At 44.0% G+C, this 24,350-nt stretch overlaps 5 non-coding genes across 5 annotated transcripts; all 5 read left to right on the top strand.

Annotated features, from left to right (window-relative positions):
* Positions 1-2,504: 2,504 nt before the first annotated feature.
* Positions 2,505-2,577, top strand: TRNAR-CCU (transfer RNA arginine (anticodon CCU)). The gene has a single exon. It is a non-coding gene; the product is annotated as a tRNA-Arg (tRNA).
* Positions 2,578-4,703: 2,126 nt separating this feature from the next.
* On the top strand, positions 4,704-4,774 carry TRNAG-GCC (transfer RNA glycine (anticodon GCC)). The gene has a single exon. It is a non-coding gene; the product is annotated as a tRNA-Gly (tRNA).
* Positions 4,775-10,554: 5,780 nt separating this feature from the next.
* Positions 10,555-10,627, top strand: TRNAR-CCU (transfer RNA arginine (anticodon CCU)). Its single transcript has one exon. It is a non-coding gene; the product is annotated as a tRNA-Arg (tRNA).
* Positions 10,628-19,141: 8,514 nt separating this feature from the next.
* Positions 19,142-19,212, top strand: TRNAG-GCC (transfer RNA glycine (anticodon GCC)). Its single transcript has one exon. It is a non-coding gene; the product is annotated as a tRNA-Gly (tRNA).
* A 2,893-nt stretch (positions 19,213-22,105) lies between these two features.
* TRNAR-CCU (transfer RNA arginine (anticodon CCU)) lies at positions 22,106-22,178 on the top strand. Its single transcript has one exon. It is a non-coding gene; the product is annotated as a tRNA-Arg (tRNA).
* Positions 22,179-24,350: the final 2,172 nt, after the last annotated feature.

Raw genomic sequence — 24,350 nt, 5'->3', positions numbered from 1 at the left:
CGAACCCGTGGCCACCTCGTGACAGAGAGTTACAAAGTTACAGTAATTATATCACAGAGACACACAAAAACTGGTCATGGTAGTATCCTTTCTTTCTTTCTTTCTTTCTTTCTTTCTTTCTTTCTTTATTTATTTATTTAATTACTTCTTTCCCTTTTTCTTAATCGGATTATACTTCAGTGTTGGTACTTCCCTCAGAATCTGCCAATCATCCCGCTTCTACTCCCTCAAGGGCAGTGTCCTGGAGCGTGAGGCTTTGGGTCAGGATTAAGATTGGGTAGGATGACTAGTTACTCGCCAACGTTGTCTTACCTGCTATGGAAGGGATGGGCAATGAAGGGGAAGGAAGCAGCTGTGACCTTAAATTAGGTACCAACCCGTCATATGACTGGAGAAGAAGGGGTAAACCACTGAAAACCCTTTCGAGGATTCTAAGGCGGGTATCAAACTTCCCTATACTCAGTTGGCCTCCCGAGGCTGAGTGGAGCCCGTTCCAGCCTACGTACCACTTTGCAAGTTTCGTAGCAGAGCGGGGAATCGAACCCAGGCCTCTAAGTGTGCCAGCTAATGATGTTATTTGTAAGTTATATATTTTGTTGCGAGTGATACCATATTTAGTTGAGAAGTGAACTACTAATTTTTACCGTCTCTAAACTAACACAGTATTGGCCATGTCTTGAGTAGGAAACTATTGGATCCCACACAAGATTTACAATGATTTGGTTTAAGTTCCGAAGTAAGGACGGTTTTTTCTTTTCCTTTTGCTTTACGTGGCAATGAAACAGATAGGTCTTATTGCGACGATGGGAGAGGAAAGGCCTAGAAAGTGGAAGGAAGCGGCCGTGGCCTTAATTAAGGTACAGTCCCAGCATTTGCGTGGTGTGAATAAAGGAAAGCACGGGAAAGTATCTTCAGTTCTGCCGACAGTGCCGTTCGAACCCACTATCTCCCGGATTTGAATTCATAGCTGCGCGCCCAATACTGCACGGCCAACTCGTCCGGTTTCTTCTTTTCTTCCTGTTCTTATTCCGTTTACCCTCCAGGGTTGGTTTTTCTCTCGGAGTCAGAGAGGGATCCCACTCTACCAACTCAAGGGCAGGGTCCTTGAGCTTGAGGCACTGGGTCCGGGATAAACAGGGAGGATGACCAGTACCTCGCCTCGGCGGCCTCACCCGCTATGCTGAACAGGGGCTTTTGTGTGGTATTGGAATTTTGGAAGGGATAGACGAGTATGAGGGAAGGAAGCGGCCGTGGTCTTTTGTTAGGTACCGTCCTGGCATTTGCCTTGTTGAGAAGTGGGAAACCACGGAAAACCACTTCCAGGTTGCCTGAGATGGGAATCGAACCCAGCTGTACTCAGTCTACCTCCCAAGACTGAGTGGACCTCGTTCCAAATATCGTACCACATTCCAAATTCCGTGGCAAAGCAGGAAATCGAACCCGAGCCTCCGGCTGGGGCAACTAATCACACTAAACACTACACCGCAAAGGCGGACAACCCGCCCGGTTTAAAAAGTAAGAATAAGCACGTTCCCAAGTCAGAGAAAATATAAGATTTGAGTACCTGAACATTGATATTGTAATGCGCTCAGAGTTAATATTACAGTTTCTTTGGTAACATCCGATTAAATTAATTCTGTATGTTTTAACTGTCCGCCTTTGTGGTGTGGTGGTTAGCGTGATTAGCTGCCAATCCCGAAGGCGCGGGTTTGGTTCCCTGTTTTGCCACGAATTTTCAAAAGTGGTGTGAGGCCTGGCAGGGGGCCCACTCTGTCCTGGGAGGTCAATTGAGTAGAGGGAGCTTCGATTCCCACCTCTGCATTCTCAAAGGGGTATCCGTGGTACCTAAATTAACGCCAAGGCTGCTTCCTTCTTCGTCTTTGCCCATCACTTCCAATCTGCCCATCAATCGCCCCCCCGCCCCCCCACCCACAAGTCGCATTTTTACATGGCATGTAAGAGGACGTGGGCGAGTTACTGGTCCTCCTTCCCAGATGTAAAAACGACCCAAAGCATCAGGCTAAAAGACACTGCCCTTGATGCAGTAGAGGTGGGATCCCCCGTTGAGTCCGAGGGAAAAACCGACCTTGGAGGGTAAACAGATGAAAAAGAACATATTTTCATTACTTAAGCACGTGCAAGGGAGATAAGAAAGGTTGTAAAATAATGCTAAACTCCATCTGAGGTAGTTTATGTGTAACTTGTTTTTCTTCTTCTAAATCTAATAATCTTATAGCACTGGTCCGCCTCCCCAGTTGTATTCCCCGACGCCTAGTCTCACACTGCAGGTCACTGCCTTGAGGCGGTAGAGGAGTGAATCCTGGCTTAGTCCTACGAGAAAAACAAATCCTGGAGGGTAAACCAGATTAGAAGGAAAGAAAAAAAAAGAAAGAAAGAAAGAAAGAAGGAAAGAAAAAAATGTTTGGAGTTTCCTTAATTTTCTCATTTTTGTATATAATCATTTAGCTCCTGTTGAACTGCATCGTTTTGATAAAGTGTCAAGCGCCCCTGTGGCCTAATGGATAAGGCATCGGTCTCCTAAACCGGGGATTGTGGGTTCGAGTCCCACCAGGGGTAACTTTTGCTTCTGATAAATTTTTAAGTTAGGGGAATAAACGTTGAAGTTCTTAGCTATTCCATTTATGTAGGTGACTAATTCGCTTGTTCCTCTGTCCCTGAATAACAGTTAGTAGCTGGAAGCTGACGTCCGCGAAAACCCGTGTTTAGAGTTCCGGTACTTCCGTAATTACCGAAATACCGGTAATGTGGCTGAAGTGGTACATGTATCATACATGTACTAGAGGTACACCTGAAGGGCTGCTTCACCGTGAAACAGGGATACGAAATTTCATCTTCTTACTTTGTTGTTAACGATTCTAAACCAGAAACTCGGTTATTTTTATTATTACTTTTATTATTATTATTATTATTGTTATTATTATTATTATTATTATTATTACTGTTACGTAGTATTCCGTGGTAGTTAGAGGTGAAAGAAGGTGCGTGTGTGAACGGGTCTCAAGCTACGAAATTAGAGTTCATGTAAAATTTAACAAGGTATATTTTCTTTATAAAATAAAAAATAAAAAAAAATAACAAGCATGGCAGGTACAGAGTAGCAAGGGTGCACCATTGTTGATCTTCAGTAGTGTCCTCTAGAAGAGAAAGTTCACACTTCTTACGACAGGTAAAACAAAAATACATCAAGAATGACCCAGTTCAAAAACTCCAAAATTTCCAAGTAGTGACATCTTCTGAGAAACGTGAAAATTAATACCGTAGATAAAGTTCAGACTTCCTCCAGCAGAGGAGTTTCAACTGGCGCAATTTTTAAATAAGCGGCGTGGAGGTGTACCGCCCGGTACAGTTACTATTGTTATTATTATTATTATTATTATTATTATTATTATTATTATTATTATTATTATATTGGAGGATATGCTCAGCATTACTTTATAGTAGTGTACGTATACTGGTCTCTAATGTTGAAAAACCGAACTCGATAGCTGCAGTCGCTTAAGTGCGGCCAGTATGCAGTATTCGTGAGATAGTATGTTCGAACTCCTAAGTCGGCAGCCCTGAAAATGATTTTCCGTGGTTTCCCATTTTCACACCAGGCTAATGCTGGGTCTGTACCTTAATAAGGCCACGGGCGCTTCCTCCCCACTCCCAGCCCTTCCCTGTCCCATCGTCGTCATAAGACTTATCTGTGTCGGCGCGACGTAATGTAACTAGCAATTTTAAAAGAATGTTGAAGTATGTCTAATAATGGAAGTGGGACTGAAATGCATCTGGACGTGACAACGATCGAAAATATTAAACACAGATATGTGCTGTTAATGGTTTTAGAAAAAAAAAATGCTAAACTATGTCGCATGTTGTCCATACACGTTACCAGAAGAAGAGAAGCAGTACTTCGCACAGGCGGCCTATGGTGAACAGGGGCTCTGGGGATGGAAGATCGGATGGGATGACAAGGAGGAGGGAAGGAAGCAGAATTCAAGTACCGTCTTGGCATTTGATTTGAGGATAAGTGGGAATCCAGGGAAAACCACTTGGAGCATGCCTGAGGTGTGTATGGAACTCCCATCTAGGCCTACTCAGATGACCTCCCGCAGCTGATTGGATCCCTTTGCCAAGCCCTCCTACCACTTTTTCAAATTTCGCGGTGGAGCCGGGAATCGAACGCGATCCTGCTGGGAGGTCATGGCAGCTAATCGCACTAACCGCTACACCACAGAGGTGGACTACTACTTCAATTATTCTTATTATTCTGGGCTTGTCTCACTGATGTACTCGAGTAGAACCTCATATCTGAGCGAGGAAATTACAGGGAAACTATCTCACTCCGTGTTTCCCCAGTATTCCTTTCCAATGGAGCCTAAGATGTAATATATGATATTTCTTGAGGATTCAATCTGCTTACTGGTTGAAGACTCAACATATGAAATGGAAAGCTAATAGTGAAATTAAATAATTGTTGTGTGTCTGACATTCCTGACTTATCAAATCATTCCACCTTGTGAAAAAATGCATCCAAAGTAAATTAATCTGTGGTCGTCTTCAATAACTGCGAATAGCAGAGTTTTTTTTTTTTTTTAGTTACTCGCAATGCATTGTATTACTTCGTATAGGCATATGCAAACTAAACCTGTCAGCATTCCTTGCGTAAAATGTACACCATTACAAAACAACCGTAAGGGGCATCGGTGGTTCAGTGGTAGAATGCTCGCCTGCCACGCGGGCGGCCCGTGTTCGATTCCCGGCCGATGCAATTTTTATTTCATTACCCTACCTCGATGCTTTAAAATTCAAGCAATGTCTAGTAGACTGCATTTAAGCTGATACCTGAAGAACAAACTGAGATGAGTTATAAGGAAAGAAGTCATTGTCACGGATTACTACTACCTAATAGATTTGCCCGTTTAACACAATTACAAACGTTGAAACTAATTTTGTAATATCAAGGATTCAATACAGTTACAAAGTTTTAACTTTTTTAAACGCTCTTTGTTCGGAACGTCGACCTATCAAGTTTTTTTCTTGCCCCACTTGCACCAGATGTGAGGAACCAGCGTATATTATGTAAATGGCGGAAGTGTAAAGTGTTCAATGTGAGGAAGGGAACGCTAAGCATGACACAAACACCCAGTCCCCAGGCCAGGGATATTAATCATTTACAATTAAAAACTCCTGAACCGGCCGGGAATCGAACCCGTGGCCACCTCGTGACAGAGAGTTACAAAGTTACAGTAATTATATCACAGAGACACACAAAAACTGGTCATGGTAGTTTCCTTTCTTTCTTTCTTTCTTTCTTTCTTTCTTTCTTTCTTTATTTATTTATTTATTTACTTCTTTCCCTCTTTCTTAATCTGTTTATACTTCAGTGTTGGTACTTCCCTCAGAATCTGCCAGGTATCCCACTTCTACTCCCTCAAGGGCAGTGTCCTGGAGCGTGAGGCTTTGGGTCAGGATGAAAATTGGGTAGGATGACGAGTTACTCGCCCACGTTGTCTTACCTCCTATGGAAGGAAGCAGGCGTGGCGTTAAATTAGGTACCATCCCGCCATATGACTGGAGAAGAAGGGGTAAACCACGGAAAACCCCTTCTAGGATTCTGAGGTGGGTATCAAACCTCCCTATACTCAGTTGGCCTCCCGAGGCTGAGTGGAGCTCGTTCCAGCCTACGTACCACTTTTCAAGTTTCGTAGCAGAGCGGGGAATCGAACCCAAGCCTCTAAGTGTGCCAGCTAATGATGTTATTTGTAAGTTATATATTTTGTTGCGAGTGATACCATATTTAGTTGAGAAGTGAACTACTCCTTTTTACCGTCTCTAAACTAACACAGTATTGGCCATGTCTTGAGTAGGAAACTATTGGATCCCACACAAGATTTACAATGATTTGGTTTAAGTTCCGAAGTAAGGACGGTTTTTTCTTTTCCTTTTGCTTTACGTGGCAATGAAACAGATAGGTCTTATTGCGACGATGGGAGAGGAAAGGCCTGGAAAGTGGAAGGAAGCGGCCGTGGCCTTAATTAAGGTACAGTCCCAGCATTTGCGTGGTGTGAATAAAGGAAAGCACGGGAAAGTATCTTCAGTTCTGCCGACAGTGCCGTTCGAACCCACTATCTCCCGGATCTGAACTCATAGCTGCGCGCCCAATACTGCACGGCCAACTCGTCCGGTTTCTTCTTTTCTTCTTGTTCTTATTCCGTTTACTCTCCAGGGTATGTTTTTCTCTCGGAGTCAGAGAGGGATCCCACTCTACCAACTCAAGGGCAGGGTCCTTGAGCTTGAGGCACTGGGTCCGGGATAAACAGGGAGGATGACCAGTACCTCGCCTCGGCGGCCTCACCTGCTATGCTGATTAGGGGCTTTGGTGTGGGATTGGAATTTTGGAAGGGATAGACGAGTATGAGGGAAGGAAGCGGCCGTGGTCTTTTGTTAGGTACCGTCCTGGCATTTGCCTAGTTGAGAAGTGGGAAACCACGGAAAACCGCTTCCAGGTTGCCTGAGATGGGAATCGAACCCAGCTGTACTCAGTCTACCTCCCAAGACTGAGTGAACCTCGTTCCAAATATCGTACCACTATCCAAATTTCGTGGCAAAGCAGGAAATCGAACCCGGGCCTCCGGCTGTGGCAGCTAATCACACTAAACCCTACACCGCAGAGGCGGACAACCCGCCCGGTTTAAAAAGTAAGAATAAGCACGTTCCCAAGTCAGAGAAAATATCAGATTTGAGTACCTGAACATTGATATTGTAATGCTCTCAGAGTTAATATTACAGTTTCTTTCGGTAACGTCCGATTAAATTAATACAGTGTGTTTTAACTGTCCGCCTTTGTGGTGTGGTGGTTAGCGTGATTAGCTGCCAAACCCGAAGGCGTGGTTTGGGGTCCCTATTTTGCCACGAATTTTCCAAAGTGGTGCACGGCCTGGCAGGGGCCCCACTCTGTTCTGGGAGGTCAATTGAGTAGAGGGAGCTTCAATTCCCACCTCTGCATTCTGAAAGGGGTATCCGTGGTTTACCACTCCTCCTCCAGTCAAATATCGGGATGTTACCTAAATTAACGCCACGGCTGCTTCCTTCTTCGTCTTTGCCCATCACTTCCCATCTGCCCGTCATTCGCCCACCCCCCATCCAAGTCGCATTTCTACATGGCATGTAAGAGGACGTGGGCGAGTTACTGGTCCTCCTTCCCAGATGTAACAACGACCCAAAGCATCACGCTAAAAGACACTGCCCTTGATGCAGTAGAGGTGGTATCCCCCGTTGTGTCGAGGGAAGAAACGACCCTGGAGGGTAAACAGATGAAAAAGAACATATTTTCATTACTTACGCATGTGCAAGGGAGTTAAGAAAGGTTGTAAATGCTAAACTCCATCTGCGGTAGTTTATGTGTAACTTGTTTTTCTTCTTCTAAATCTAATAATCTTATATCACTGGTCCGCCTCCCCAGTTGTATTCCCCGACTGAAAGTCTCACACTCCAGGTCACTGCCTTGAGGCGGTAGAGGAGTGAACCCTGGCTTAGTCCTACGAGAAAAACAAATCCTGGAGGGTAAACCAGATTAGAAAGAAGGAAAGAAAGGAAGAAAGAAAGGAACAAGGCCAGAATTCGCCGGCACAGCTATGACGACATACTTACGGGACCTCCTTGGAAGGAGGGGTTTCGGGTGGGGAGAAGTCAAAACATACTGAAGAAATTTCGCATTTACTTTCTACGTCTTCACCTTCTTTCAACTTCCGCCTGTATTTCATCGGCGTCCATTTAACCTAATTTATACGTACTTATTCCACTTACATATTCGCATACTATACTCATTTTACTTACCTGTCATAAATTCCTGGCGATAGGTCGTCTTGAACCAGCGATCTCCAACTCCGTAGTTCATCAGCTTACCCACTCAGCTAACATATTACTTGATAATTAGAGGTGTAAACGATGTATATAGAGATACATATAGTACATTACCAGTAATAGAGATGGCATTGCAAAGTAATTAATAATTACCCCCAAAAGATGACTCTGTCGTCTCTCTCTCAACTGTTGCCAACTTAACTTCTACGAGGAACAAGAATACATCAAACTCAAATCATCATCAACATCATCATCATCATCTGTTTACCCTCCAGGGTCGGCTTTTCCCTCGGACACAGCGAGGGATCCCACCTCTACCGCCTCAAGGGCAGTGTCCTGGAGCTTCAGACTCTTGGTCAGGGATACAACTGGGGAGAATGACCAGTACCTCGCCCAGGCGGCCTCACCTGCTATGCTGAACAGGGGCCTTGTGGAGGGATGGGAAGATTGGAAGGGATAGACAAGGAAGAGGGAAGGAAGCGGCCGTGGCCTTATGTTAGGTACCATCCCGGCATTCGCCTGGAGGAGAAGTGGGAAACCACGGAAAACCACTTCCAGGATGGCTGAGGTGGGAATCGAACCCACCTCTACTCAGTTGACCTCCCGAGGCTGAGTGGACCCCGTTCCAGCCCTCATACCACTTTTCAAATTTTCGTGGCAGAGCCGGGAATCGAACCCGGGCCTCCGGGGGTGGCAGCTAATCACGCTAACCACTACACCACAGAGGCGGACTCAAACTCAAATCACGAGTTTCAATACCGGCACTGTGATTATTGTTTGAAGAGGGAGTACAACTAAATAACAGACGAAAACAAACCAGTCGTGTGTCGTGTCTCCAGCTATGTTATAGTCGTGATTACTGTCTTAAGAGGAAGTAGGCTTACAACTAGAAGAAAGCAATTGAGTTGTGTGTCCAGCTCTGTCATAGTCGTGATTATTGTTTTAAGAGGAAGTATTACTAGACAGAAACAATCGAGTTGTGTGTCCAGCTCCGTAATAGTCGTGATTATTGTTTTAAGACGAAGTACAACTAGCCAAAACAACTCCTGTTTGGTGCTGTATCCATACTAGTAATTATAATTTTAAGAGGGAGTACATCTACGTAAACACAAGAAGTCCATCTTCTGTCCACTCCTCTGTCAACTTATGGTGAGTACCCATATATTCATATCCTGTCTCAGTGATTGCAGTATACTCGTATGTATAGTGCTGCCTTCCCATTCGTGACGTGATCACCAAAAGTGTACTTCCAACAACAGTCGCTGAATTAGCAATGCTGTCGCACCTAACCGAACCTAACCTATCCTCTCACTACCAGTGGTTTTCTTTGGATCACAACGTAACCTGTCACTATCAGTGGTTTTCCGTGGATCACTCCGTTCAATTAGCAATGCTGTCGCACCTAACCAAACCTAACCTAACGTGTCACTACCAGTGGTTTTCGGTGGATCACAACCTAACCTGTCACTATCAGTGGTTTTCGGTGGATCACTCCGTTCAATTAGCAGTGCTGTCGCACCTAACCAAACCTAACCTAACGTGTCACTACCAGTGGTTTTCGGTGGATCACAACCTAACCTGTCACTATCAGTGGTTTTTGGTGGATCACAACCTAATCTTCACTATCAGTGGTTTTCGGTTGATCACTCCGTTCAATTAGCAATGCTGTCGCACCTAACCAAACCTAACCTAACGTGTCACTATCAGTAGTTTTCGGTGGATCACTTCGTTCAATTAGCAATGCTGTCGCACCTAACCAAACCTAACCTAACGTGTCACTATCAGTAGTTTTCGGTGGATCACCCCGTTCAATTAGCAATGCTGTCGCGCCTAACCAAACCTAACCTAACGTGTCACTACCAGTGGTTTTCGGTGGATCACAACCTAACCTGTCACTATCAGTGGTTTTTGGTGGATCACAACCTAACCTTCACCATCAGTGGTTTCCGGTGGACCACTCCGTTCGATTAGCAATGCTGTCGCACCTAACCAAACCTAACCTAACGTGTCACTACCAGTGGTTTTTGGTGGATCACAACCTAACCTGTCACTACAAGTGGTTTTCGGTGGATCACTACCTAACCTGAAACTATCAGTGGTATTCGGTGAAACACAACTGCTTTCGTAAGGGATGCTAGAGACCTGTTGGTCTCTTCGCGGTTCTAACCTGGGGGCTTCCCTTTGTTTGTCCCCAGACCGATGGTTTTGCCACTAGCCGGACCTAACCAAACGAGACCAATGCTTTTCGTACTTGCCGGACGTGCTTAATACTCCTAAAGTTTTCGCGACATCAAGTCAGCCCCATCATATCGTACCGTTAATACCTATTTCACGAACCAACTAGTCAAGTTGTAACCCAATCTAGTGCCTGTAAATTGTGTTACGCAGTCTCAAACAGCAAAATATAACAGACCATTAATTCATACATTTAGCGGCCGCTACAAGTCCCTTCGAATTATCCGCCATGCCTACAAACATCAGCTCGCCAAACACGTCATATATGACGTCATATAGACGCACAAGCAGCGGCCGTGGAGCCCGTGCTCGCCCGTGCCGGCGGATCCTGGACTTATACCGAAAGAAAGAAAGAAAGAGAAAAATGTTTGGAGCTTCCTTAATTTTCTAATTTTTGTATATAATCATTTAGCTCCTGTTGAACTGCATCGTTTTGATAAAGTGTCAAGCGCCCCTGTGGCCTAATGGATAAGGCATCGGTCTCCTAAACCGGGGAGTGTGGGTTCGAGTCCCACCAGGGGTAATTTTTGCTTCTGATAAATTTTTAAGTTAGGGGAATAAACGTTGAAGTTCTTAGCTATTCCATTTATGTAGGTGACTAATTCGCTTGTTTCTCTGTGCCTGAATAACAGTTAGTAGCTGGAAGCTGACGTCCGCGAAAACCCGGTGTTTAGAGTTCCGGTACTTTCGTAATTACCGAAAGACCGGTAATGTCGCTGAAGTGGTACATGTATCATACCTGTACTAGAGGTATACCTGAAGGGCTGCTTCACCGTGAAACAGGGACACGAAATTTCATCTTCTTACTTTGTTGTTAACGATTCTAAACCAGAAACTCGGTGGATGTACCCTGAGATACCGCTCCCCCGCACTATGAGAGGAGTAGTGGAGTTGAGGCACGGCGAATATACAGGTCGCGGGCGAGTTGCAGGTTGTGCGCCGCACATCAGCCTTGGCCGGGAGGAGGACTCCGGCTCGCCGTACACTGGTTGGCCTCACTGGAGAGGGGTGGGCCCTTACCCCACCTCAGTGGCGGTACGGCGCCGCGCTGCTGCGGGAGCACTGAAACATTAAAGCTCGGCGGCAGAATTTTGTAGGACCATAATTATTTTAGGGTACAGTCTTTGTGGCGAGGTTGAGGGGCCAGCGGCGAGGAAATATTTATTTCATTTAAAAGCCACTGTGTGTTGTTGAGCAGGAGACGGGAGCGTGGTAATGGCCATGGTAAGGACAAGATGGCAGTTTAACTGGTCGGGGAAGGTTTACAATAAATGCTTACACACAAGGGACCTGACTCCATGGGCAGAAGGCCTCAAAATGCAACACCCCCCCCCCAAAAAAAAATATAACCTTCCGAATACTTTCAAAAATGTTAAAGCAAATATAAAATCTGCTACGTTAGCGCGGAAGCTACACAGGTTTCACCTGCGACAGATGAACCCTAAATATCCTCTCGGTGGCTGGATTGCTTAGTAATAAGGTAACGGGAGTAAGTAAATCGAGAATAATACACGGCCCATGAAATCTGGGGGCAAGCTTGCCCGCGGGAACAAGATTTTTGACCATCACCTGGTCACCTACCTTCAAATTGGTGGGTCTCCGTCCACGATCATATCTTTCCCTAACTTTTTCATGAGACACTTTAAGATTGGCTTTAGCCTTCTTCCAAAGATCTTTAATATTATCTGGATCTATTGTCTCGGGTAGAATGTCACACAGAGACCAGAGGTTAGAGAGCGGCGTGTTGGGAACAAACTTGAACATCAGCGAAGCTGGAGTAAATTTATGTGATTCATGAACAGCCGAGTTCAAAGCAAAAGCTAACCAATGCAGGGACGTGTCCCACCTAGAATGATCTTCATGATGATAGGCAATAAGGGCCGACCTGAGATTACGATTAACCCGTTCAGCCAGAGACCGTTGAGGATAATAAGCAGAAGTTGTCACATGAGAGATGGACAGGCCAAAATAGAATTTACGAAATAGATTAGATGTGAAAGCCTTAGCATTATCAGACACAATATATTGACACAGACCAAAAGAAGCAAAGATTGAATTTAGACAAGTAATGGTGGACTGAGCGGTAGCCAGCTTAGTCGGAAATAACCAGGAAAATCTAGTAAAACCGTCTACATATACAAAGATGAACTTGTTGGCATTCTTCTTTGACTGGGGGAAGGGTCCTACGTAATCGATGTAGAGACGTTCCATGGGGCGCAACGCTTGATGAGAAGACAAAAGGCCTATCTTGGTGGACATAGTTGGTTTACTAAGCAAACAAGATTTACAAGCCTTTACTAGTTCAGGGATTTCACCGTCCATACCTTTCCAGATGAACCTTTCACGAATCTTCTCACGAGTTTTAAAGATGCCTAGATGCCCCTCTAATGGGGTCTCATGATAGTACTTGAAGATCATAGGTACAAGAACAGCTGGAACGACAACTTTCATCATCTTATCATGCTTCGAAGGGCAACATAAAACCCCATTCCTCAGTACATAAGGGACGACGTGTTCCCCAGAAGAAAGAGTTTCCATTATCGGAGCCAGCGTCGGAACTTCACGTTGATATTTCTCAGTGTCCCTAAAGAGCATGGGAGCATCTGTTAAGATGGCATTAACCTCAGATATTATGGACTCGGGAGGTGACGAACTATCGGCCGATTCATGGGTCGCGACGTCATTGGAAAACATACGGCTGAGTCCGTCTGCGACAACATTTTCAGTACCTCTGATATGCCTAACGTCAAATTGGAATGCCGAAGTTCGGATTGCCCACCGGGCTATACGACCAGTACGACGCGGCCTACCTAAGACCCATCTTAGGGCTTGATTATCCGTCTCCAAGTCGAATTTGACATGTTCCAGATAGAGACGGAACTTTTCTAAGGCAAATAAGACTGCCAAACCTTCGAGCTCATAGATGGAATACTTGGATTCTTGAGCCGATAGATTCCTAGAGGCATAGGCAATGGGTCGTCTCCCTAGTTCAGTCTCTTGAAGAAGGACTGCAGCTACCGCCGACGACGACGCGTCGGTTTGGACGATGAATTTTTTTGGAGAAATCGGGCATAGACAGAACAGGGGCATTACACAGAGCTAATTTAAGATCTTCAAAAGCGGCTTGTTGAGAAGGTCCCCACTCAAATTTGATGCCTTTCCTACGAAGAAGGTTCAAGGACGCCGCTCTATTAGCGAAGTTAGGGATAAACTTCCTGAAGAAATTCACCATACCAATGAACCTGGCGATCCCTTTGATGTCCTTGGGAGGTTTAATATCACGGATGGCCTGTGTTCTAGAATGATCGACAGCAACACCATCGGGCGAGACAATATGCCCTAGGAATGACATTGAAGACTTAGCGAAGGCGACCTTGGACAACTTCACAGTTAACCCAGCCTTACGAAGGCGATTAAGAACTTCTCGCAGATGATCTAGATGTTCTGCAAAAGTCTCCGAAAATACGACGACATCATCAAGATAGTGATACAAGTACTCGAATTTGATGTCGGAGAAGACCCTATCTAGCAGTCTAGTGACTACAGCTGCTCCCGTGGGGAGCCCGAAAGGCACGCGGTTGTATTCATACAATTCCAATCCGTGGCAAAAGCTGTAAGGTGTTTAGACTCTTCAGCTAGGGGAATTTGATTATAGGCCTGATTCAGTTCCAAGATAGTAAAGAATTTAGCTTTACGAAACCATGAAAAACAAGAATGAAGGTCAGGAAGGGGCACAGATTGCAACACCACCTTCCGATTGAGAGCCCTATAATCAATCATCGGCCTGAAGCCACCTTGGGGTTTCGGGACTAGAAAAATAGGTGAAGAATAATACCATCCTTTAACATTTGATCAACGATTTTTTTCAGATCCTTCATTTTAGGTGGAGATAGCCTATATGGTGGAAAACGGACAGGAATCGAATCCGTGACCTCTATTTTGTATTCAATAAGGTCAGTAACACCAAGGGTATCAGAGAACACCTCTGGAAACGACTGACAGAACTTACGAATACTATCAGCCTGCTCCTCAGGTAGATGTCTAAGGTCTAACAACATCTCATCCTCGGTAGGCGAAATAGATGCACATGATGCAGAATTACATTTCAATAAGGGGATTTTACAATTAGACGCAAATTTGAAAGTGCAAGATCGAGCACAAGACCAGTGTGAGAAATGAAGTCAGCTCCCAATATAATGGGGCAAGACAAGTGCTTGGCCACAAACAATTTAACTTTCCAAGTAAATTTAAAAATACGAATTTTGGCTTTTAAGGAACCTAAAATTTCTAATGGAGAAGAATTTGCCGAAACATATTGAACAGGAGATGAGCAATAGTCAGGAAGTTTACAAATAGATTTCAATTTCGAATACCATTGAGCCGAAATAATTGAACAAAAACTGCCTGAATCTAAAAGAGCAGTTACAGGTTCATTATTTAACTCAATTTTGAGAAAAGGTACGGGTGCGGGGCAGTCCGCCGCAATCCTAAGACATTCTTTGGGGCATTCAAAAGATAAATTTGAAGACTGAATTTTCCCTGAATTTTCGACCTGTTTACCTGGGGCTGAGCCTCGGGAAGGTGGATTAGTCGACTCAGCCGAACCCACTAGTGACTTTTGATTGTTGTTGGAAGTTGCACCCGAAGTTGAGCAAGAGGGGGTGCTGTTGGTATTAGGGCAGTTCTTGGCAATATGGGAGAACGCGGCGCATTTAAAACAGCCTTGTGATGAACCTGCTCCACTATTTGTCCTACTCGATTTGATCAATGGACATTTATTGCGAAGATGGTCAGGCGACCCGTAAGCATAACATTTACGGGGTGTGACTGATCGGCGAGGTGGAGGCCGAGGATTACTAAAAGAAGGAGGGGGTTCTTTCGTGACACGCAAGGAATCGGCGTATCTAACTCCATCGGCCGACACAGCCATAGCTTCTAGCTCAGCGTAAGTTTGCGGACGCGACGCAAAACACAAGTATGATCGGTGAGGTGGAGAAATACCTTTTACAATAGCCTGAACAATTTGATCTTCAGGAAAATGAAGAGCAAACACCCTGGTATAGAATTTAATGTCCTGTATGAAATCAGCAAGATTTTCATCCAGTCTCTGTACTCGATAATAGTACTTCTGAATTAGAGATGACCTCGCACGAGCAGGAATGAAATTTGCAAGAAGGTGTGCATGAAAATCTTCAATAGATGACTGTTCAGCTATTGCTCTAACAATTTTGTCCGAGAGAACACCAATTGCATAGGGATAAATTATCTGCAAAATTTGACACGGAGAAAGAGAAAAAACAAGAGCATGGTCCTGAAACTCAACTAAAAACCGTAAAAATGCAATTACGTCACTGGTAGAGTTAACCGAAAACTTAGAGATACCTCTAAGCAACATAGCTAATGGATGGGGTAAACTGCTGAAACCAGGAGACGTAGTAGGAAGGGGCCTAAGTGGCGGAGAAGCAGATTCAGAAGGAGCATTATCTAACACGAAGGGTGGAATGGACTTGCGACGATCTGACACTGATTCTGATGGGGCAGATGTTCGTTGTGTGGTCGCCTCAGTATCCTTTCCTTCCTCTTTAGAGGAATCCTCCACATTTACTATGTTTACGATCATAGGCTGGTCGATTTTGGAAGTCGCAGATCCAGATAACAACTGACTAACCTTACTAGACATTTCGGACAAGTTTTCAGCAAGGGCACTAGCTTCCTTACCCTGAAGGTCATTTAACTTCAGAGACAATAGATCACACACCCTATTATAAAAGTGGTACAACCTAGCCTGTACTCTTTTCAGTTGATTAGGTGATGGATCATTTTCTTCAAAAAAAACTAACTACAGATGCTAGCTCAGTAGTATTATTATTGATCGTGGAGAGAGCGTCGTCAATCTCTTTCTCTCCCAAAGTCGGGATGGTAATAGGCAAATCAAGGGAATCTTTTAGCTTATTGGAGTCGACTGCAACCGTGCCTCCAGATTGAACATTTCTGAGAGATAGTTCGTAAATTAATTCCTCTTTACGCAAATAGAAAGGATGAAGAACCTCACGAGGGCCGGACATGCTGACAAAAAATTAAACAATTTTGAAAAACGAAAAGGAAAAATCCAGCAACAGAGAAAATTGTTAGAGTTCGAATCAAAGCAATGTTTAGCCGTCAAAAGGGGCTAAATTGAGACCCATTCAACCACGCTCTGCTACCACTTATTACGGAGTTTTGTGGATGTGCAGAGGTGAAAGAAGGTGCTGGGATGAACAGGTCTCAATCTACGAAATTAAAGTTAATTTAAAATTTAACAAGGTTATATTTTCTTTTCAAGATTAAGAAATAACATATATAACAGGTACTCAGTAGCCGAAACACAAATCGAGAATGTACAATTACAGAGTTACAGAATTTGGGCTCCGAGAGCCAGACACACAATTCTTGAGCTATAAGCCCAACCTTACGATATACAGGATTCAACAAAGGGGCAGAAGACCCCAATCATGCCCAGAAGCACTTGCTCCCAATTACACAGTAAACCCTCCTTGAGGCACGCAGAAAACAAAATTTTAGAAAGAGCAACCCGCTCTTAAGTTCAAGCCTATCAAAGGCCACACCAAACTCCACGTTCAAGCTGTCCTCCAAGGACATATACACAGGGGTAAAAATACCCAACCTACTGAGGCCTATTCAGTGAAGAAACATAAATATTACAAGGCCTCCACAATACCAACTTGAGAGGAGGCGAAACTGTACTCCAAATACGCCTTATTAAAACCTACTTGGCACTAGGCCTCTAATGCAAGGGCTAATCCCATACTAAAGAGGTGACTTATAGAAGGAGACAATTTACATTACGTTAAGGAAGAAACGGTTGTGAAAATAAGTTCACCTCAATGCAATATGAGTGGGAGCTCAAGAGGGTTAAGCACTCTCTATCCCAATATGTAGTTTAAAAAGATAGAATTGATACCAAGTGTCTTTACATTTTAGGGGAACGTTACATGGTAAAAGGCTTCGGACCTGCCCCGAGAGTTAAACTGCTGAGCTAGCAAGAAAAGAAGTTATTATACGGCCATTACCTGTTGTTGAACTGCTGCCCGAAGAAAGAGGCGCTACCCGCCCCCTGCTATGTACTTTACACACTGAAAGATAGTACTGAAGTGGCGCAGAGACCCGAAAATCAGCAGTTTATATCCTCTCGTGGAAAGTTCGAGGCGTTTCAGGAATGAGAACACCCGCCCACAAGCCTTTTATTCGATAATGGCAAAAACTACTACACTAGACGAAGAAGAAACACCTTATTGGAGGAAAATTATTTACAGAAATTCCTTATTGGTCAAATTCAAAACTGACGGAAAGAAAGGGTTGATATTGCCAACTTAAACAATGACTGAAAGAAATTTAACAAAGAACAATCTTATGAACCCAAAATTTCTCCAAAAACACAGTTCATTCACTTCGCACTAGGGTGCATAATTGTAGTCCTTCAGTAGTGCCATCTAGAAGAGAATGTTCGCACTTCTTGCTACAGATAAAACAAAACGAATCGAAACTGACATAGTTCAGAACACTTCACAATTTAAAGTAATGACATCTTCTGAGAAATCGTTGAATTAGTATGGAAGTTAAAGTTCAGGCTTCCTCCAGTAGAGGAGTTTCAACAGGCGCAAAGTTTGAATTAGCGGCGTGGAGGTGTACCACCCGGTACAACTGTTATTATTATTATTTTATTATTATTGAAACTATTATTATTATTATTATTATTATTATTATTATATTGAAAGATATACTCAGAATTTTTTCTAGTAGTATACGTATACTGGTCTCTAATGCTGAAGTAACCGAACTCGATAACTGCAGTCGCTTAAGTGCGGCCAGTATCCAGTATTCGTGAGATAGTATGTTCGAACTCCACTGTCGGCAGCCCTGAAAATGGTTTTCCGTCGTTTCCCATTTTCACACCAGGCTAATGCTGGGTCTGTACCTTAATTAAGGCCACGGGCGCTTCCTCCCCACTCCCAGCCCTTCCCTGTCCCATCGTCGTCATAAGACTTATCTGTGTCGGTGCGACGTAATGTAACTAGCAATTTTAAAAGAATGTTGAAGTATGTCTAATAATGGAAGTGGGACTGAAATGCATCTGGATGTGACAGTGATCGAAAATATTAAACACAGATATGTGCTGTGAATGGTTTTAGAACAAAAATGCTAAACTATGTCGCATGTTGTCCATACACGTTACCAGAGGAAGAGAAGCAGTATTTCGCACAGGCGGCCTATGGTGAACAGGGGCTCTGGGGATGGAAGATCGGATGGGATGACAAGGAGGAGGGAAGGAAGCAGAATTCAAGTACCGTCTTGGCATTTGATTTGAGGATAAGTGGGAATCCAGGGAAAACCGCTTGGAGCATGCCTGAGGTGTGTATGGAACTCCGATCTAGGCCTACTCAGATGACCTCCCGCAGCTGAGTGGATCCCTTTGCCAAGCCCTCCTATCACTTTTTCAAATTTCGCGGTGGAGCCGGGAATCGAGCGCGATCCTGCGGAGAGGTCATGGCAGCTAATCGCACTAACTGCTACACCACAGAGGTGGACTACTACTTCAATTATTCTTATTATTCTGGGCTTGTCTCACTGATGTACTCGAGTAGAACCTCATATCTCAGCGAGGAAATTACAGGGAACCTATCTCACTCCGTGTTTCCCAAGTATTCCTTTCCAATGGAGCTTAAGATGTAATATATGATATTTCTTGAGGATTCAATCTGCTTACTGGTTAAAGACTCAACATATGAAATGGAAAGCTAATAGTGAAATTAAATAATTGTTGTGTGTCTGACATTCCTGATTTATCAAATCATTCCACCTTGTGAAAAAATGCATCCAAAGTAAATTAATCTGTGGTCGTCTTCAATAACTGCGAATAGCTGAGGTTTTTTTTTTTGTTACTCGCAATGCATTGCATTACTTCGTATAGGCATATGCAAACTAAACCTGTCAGCATTCCTTGCGTAAAATGTACACCATTACAAAACAACCGTAAAGGGCATCGGTGGTTCAGTGGTAGAATGCTCGCCTGCCACGCGGGCGGCCCGGGTTCGATTCCCGGCCGATGCAATTTTTATTTCATTACCCTACCTCGATGCTTTAAAATTCAGAACAATGTTTAGTAGACTGCATTTAAGCTGATACCTGAAGAACAAACTGAGATGAGTTATAAGGAAAGAAGTCATTGTCACGGATTACTACTACCTAATGGATTTGCCCGTTTAACACAATTACAAACGTTGAAACTAATTTTGTAATATCAAGGATTCAATACAGTTACAAATTTTTAACTTTTTTAAACGCTCTTTGTTCGGAACGTCGACCTATCAAGTTTTTTTCTTGCCCCACTTGCACCAGATGTGAGGAACCAGCGTATATTATGTAAATGGCGGAAGTGTAAAGTGTTCAATGTGAGGAAGGGAACGGTAAGCATGACACAAACACCCAGTCCCCAGGCCAGGGATATTAATCATTTACAATTAAAAACTCCTGAACCGGCCGGGAATCGAACCCGTGGCCACCTCGTGACAGGCAGTTACAAAGTTAGTGTAATTATATCACATAGACACACAAAAACTGGTCATGGTAGTTTCCTTTTTTTCTTTCTTTCTTTCCCCCTGTCTTAAAATGTTTACACTTCAGGGTTGGTACTTCCCTCAGAATCTGCCAGGAATCCCACTTCTACTTCCTCAAGGGCAGTGTCCTGGAGCGTGAGGCATGGGTCAGGATTAAAATTGGCTAGGATGACGAGTCACTCGCCCACGTTGTCTTACCTGCTATGGAAGGGATGGGCAAACAAGGGGAAGGAAGCAGCCGTGGCGTTAAATTAGGTACCATCCCGCCATATGACTGGAGAAGAAGGGGTAAACCACGGAAAAACCCTTCGAGAATGCTGAGGTGGGAATCAAACCTCCCTATACTCAGTTGGCCTCCCGAGGCTGAGTGGAGCCCGTTCCAGCCTACGTACAACTTTTCAAGTTTCGTAGCAGAGCGGGGAATCGAACCCAGGCCTCTAAGTGTGCCAGCTAATGATGTTATTTGTAAGTTATATATTTTGTTGCGAGTGATACCATATTTAGTTGAGAAGTGAACTACTCCTTTGTACCGTCTCTAAACTAACACAGTATCGGCCATGTCTTGAGTAGGGAACTATTAGGTCCCACACAAGATTTACAATGATTTGGTTTAAGTTCCGAAGTAAGGACGGTTTTTTCTTTTCCCTTTGCCTTACGTGGCAATGAAACAGATAGGTCTTATTGCGACGATGGGAGAGGAAAGGCCTAGAAAGGGGAAGGAAGCTGCCGTGGCCTTAATTAAGGTACAGACCCAGCATTCGCGTGGTGTGAAAAAAGGAAAGCACGAGAAACTATCTTCAGTTCTGCCGAGAGTGCCGTTCAAACCCACTATCTCCCGGATCTGAACTCATAGCTGCGCGCCCAATACTGCACGGCCAACTCGTCCGGTTTATTCTTTTCTTGTTGTTCTTATTCCGTTTACCCTCCAGGGTTGGTTTTTCTCTCGGAGTCAGAGAGGGATCCCACCTCTACCAACTCAAGGGCAGGGTCCTGGAGCTTGAGGCATTGTGTCCGGGATAAACAGGGAGGATGAGCAGTACCTCGCCTCGGCGGCCTCACCCGCTATGCTGAACAGGGGCTTTGGTGTGGGATTGGAATTTTGGAAGGGATAGACGAGTATGAGGGAAGGAAGCGGCCGTGGTCTTTTGTTAGGTACCGTCCTGGCATTTGCCTAGTTGAGAAGTGGGAAACCACGGAAAACCGCTTCCAGGTTGCCTGAGATGGGAATCGAACCAAGCTGTACTCAGTCTACCTCCCAAGACTGAGTGGACCTCGTTCCAAACATCGTACTACTTTCCAAATATCGTGGCAAAGCAGGAAATCGAACCCGGGCCTCCGGCTGTGGCAGCTAATCACACTAAACACTACACCGCAGAGGCGGACAACCCGCCCGGTTTATAAAGTAAGAATAAGCACGTTCCCAAGTCAGAGAAAATATCAGATTTGAGCACCTGAACATTGATATTGTAATGCTCTCAGAGTTAATATTACAGTTTATTTAGGTAACGTCCGATTAAATTAATACAGTGCGTTTTAACTGTCCGCCTTTGTGGTGTGGTGGTTAACGTGATTAGCTGCCAGTCCCGAAGGCGCGGGTTCGGTCCCTTGTTTTGCCTCGAATTTTCAAAAGTGGTGCGAGGCCTGGCAGGGGGCCCACCCTGTTCTGGGAGTTCAGTTGAGTAGAGTGAGCTTCAATTCCCACCTCTGCATTCTCAAAGGGGTATCCGTGGTTTACCACTTCTCCTCCAGTCAAACATCGGGATGGTACATAAATTAACGCCACGGCTGCTTCCTTCTTCGTCTTTTTCCATCACTTCCCATCTGCCCGTCAATCGCCCACCCCCCATCTAAGTCGCACTTCTACATGGCATGTAAGAGGACGTGGGCGAGTTACTGGTCCTCCTTCCCAGATATACCAACGACCCAAAGCATCAGGCTAAAAGACACTGCCCTTGATGCAGTAGAGGTGGGATCCCCCGTTGAGTCCGAGGGAAAAACCGACCCTGGAGGGTAAACCGATGAAAAAGAACATATTTTCATTACTTACGCACGTGCAAGGGAGTTAAGAAAGGTTGTAAATGCTAAACTCCATCTGAGGTAGTTGATGTGTAACTAGTTTTTCTTCTTCATCTTAATCTAATAATCTTACATCACTGGTCCGCCTCCCCAGTTGTATTCCCCAACTCAAAGTCTCACACTCCAGGTCACTGCCTTGAGGCGGTAGAGGAGTGAATACTGGCTTAGTCCTACGAGAAAAAGAAATCCTGGAGGGTAAACCAGATTAGAAAGCAAGAGAGAGAAAATGTTTGGAGTTTCCTTAATTTTCTCATTTTTGTATATACCATTTGGCTCCTGTTGAACTGCATCGTTTTGGTAGCATGACAAGCGCCCCTGTGGCCTAATGGATAAGGTATCGGTCTCCTAAACCGGGGGTTGTGGGTTCGAGTCCCACCAGGGTTAAATTTTGCTTCTGATAAATTTTTAAATTAGGGGTATAAACGTTAAAGTTCTTAGCTATTCCATTTATGTAGGTGACTAATTTGCTTGTTCCTCTGTGCCTGAATAACAGTTAGTAGCTGGAAGCTGACGTCCGCGAAAACCCGTGTTTAGAGTTCCGGTACTTCCGTAATTATCGAAAGACCGGTAATGTCGCGCAAGTGGTACATGTATCATACCTGTACAACAGGTATACCTGGAGGGCTGCTTCACCTTGCAACGGGGAAACGGAATTTCATCTTCTTACTTTGTTGTTAAGGATTCTAATCCAGAAACTCGGTTATTATTATTATGATTATTATTATTATTATTATTATTTTGAATGATATATTGAACCCGAGTGACTTAGGCCCATTGTCAGTCATGATTTGATTGGTAAAATAATATATGGTACATTTATTGGAATACAGAAGTGTAGTTGAAAATATTTCGCTTATGTAGTGTCGAAATCGGAGCGAAGGAAGGACGACAGACTGGAGCCTGACGGATTAGCTCGACACGACAACTTTTAGCTACTTCACAGCAGGGAATATCATTAGTTGGCGAACAAGGAAATACAGAGTCCACAAATAAGTCTTGGTCAGAAAGAGAAGGGGGAGAGTCATACAAAGGAAACTCACAACATGAGTAATAACTTGGGATATTTTTGGCAGGACGGAAATTCCGGGAGCTCGTGGAAAATTACAGGGGCTGCGTGTACGTTCGCTGGCCTAAGTTCGAGCAGGTGGAGAGTTAAATCACGTGACCGCTTGCCGGCCAATCGTAAAAATTTAATGGAAGGCTCAGGGATACCATCTTAAGGAATGATGGATGAGATATTTTCGTAACTACAAAAGTATTCAGTAATAAATTATTGTGAGTACACGGATGGATGTGATGAATTTATTAGATGTCACGCATGGAAAAATAATCAATAATTATTGGCAAATTAAATAAATTGAAGGCTGGATTTCTTGGAAACCAGACAGCTTGAATGTCATTGGCTGAAAGAAGACCACCTTGTAAGGGACGCTACCGAAGGCGCGAAATGTGAGGAGCTAAATCCACCCGTATCTCCTAAATCTGTGATCACCAGGAGTTCATATTTAATCCAGCAGATATGCTAGCGGAGTGGATTAATTTGATGTAAATTTTAACTTCCAATTCGGAGTGCAAGTACCGATATTAAAAATCCACCCCCTCCCTCAGGGGTATGACGTCAATGAATCCGCGGGAAAAAGGCTTCATCCATATATACGGGGCAAGGGATCCTCGCCAACACACTTGAAGTGAATCTCGGGAGCTGAATTGACGGTCGCGGTACACTTGAATTGAATATCGGGAGCTGAACTGTTGGTCACCGATAACTTAGAATTCTACGGACGTACAGTCATTTAATGGCGCGAGCATCCGCCAGTGTTTGTAAAATGTGATCGCGCTCAAGCAAAATGAACTAGAAATAGTTAACGTAGGACAGTGTTTGTCATTTATGAATATCAGTGATGTAAAGTAATTACACTGCAAGAGAGTAGTATAAAGTATATCACCATAAGTACGTACATAACAGACTGTGTGACGAACAGTACTTTCAGGGAATAGTAGCCTGTACTTTGCTATATCGAACCGATATCATGAACACGTCAAGAATGCCGTATGAATCGGGCGTATCGCGACGGGCGTAAAAGTTGACACCTCGTCGTACGTGTCCAGGTCCATTGTGCGGTAGTTGGACGAAGATTAAATAGTGTAAATATTAAATTCTTGGGTCTAGGATAGTAATTTGTTGTATCCAAGTTAAAGTATTCAGTGTTAACGTTGTAAATGGTGAAGGTTTGTGGTAATCAAGATATCAGTGTAAAATGGTAATGTGCCAGGAAATCTTTTGTGGAACTACGCCATCAAGAATGGAGGAGTAAAACGCAGAGAGGGGCTGGAGGAGCCTCTCATCTGCAAAGCTGTAATGGAATACCGATAACTAAGATGAGTACTAAATTGTAAATAATATTTGGGAAATGTTATCGTGATGGGAAAAATGGGAATAATTTGATTATACTTGGTTACCTTCTGCAACAAGATGGGTCGCTTAACGACCCCATCCTAAATTTGTAGCACGGACAGTAGTAAATAATAATAATGTAAATAATCGGGTCTTTTATG

This window comes from Anabrus simplex, chromosome 1 (assembly GCF_040414725.1).
Source record: "Anabrus simplex isolate iqAnaSimp1 chromosome 1, ASM4041472v1, whole genome shotgun sequence".
Taxonomy (NCBI): Eukaryota; Metazoa; Arthropoda; class Insecta; order Orthoptera; family Tettigoniidae; genus Anabrus; species Anabrus simplex.
Note: the sequence above shows the minus strand (reverse complement) of the source record. Positions and strands in the feature narration are given on the sequence as shown.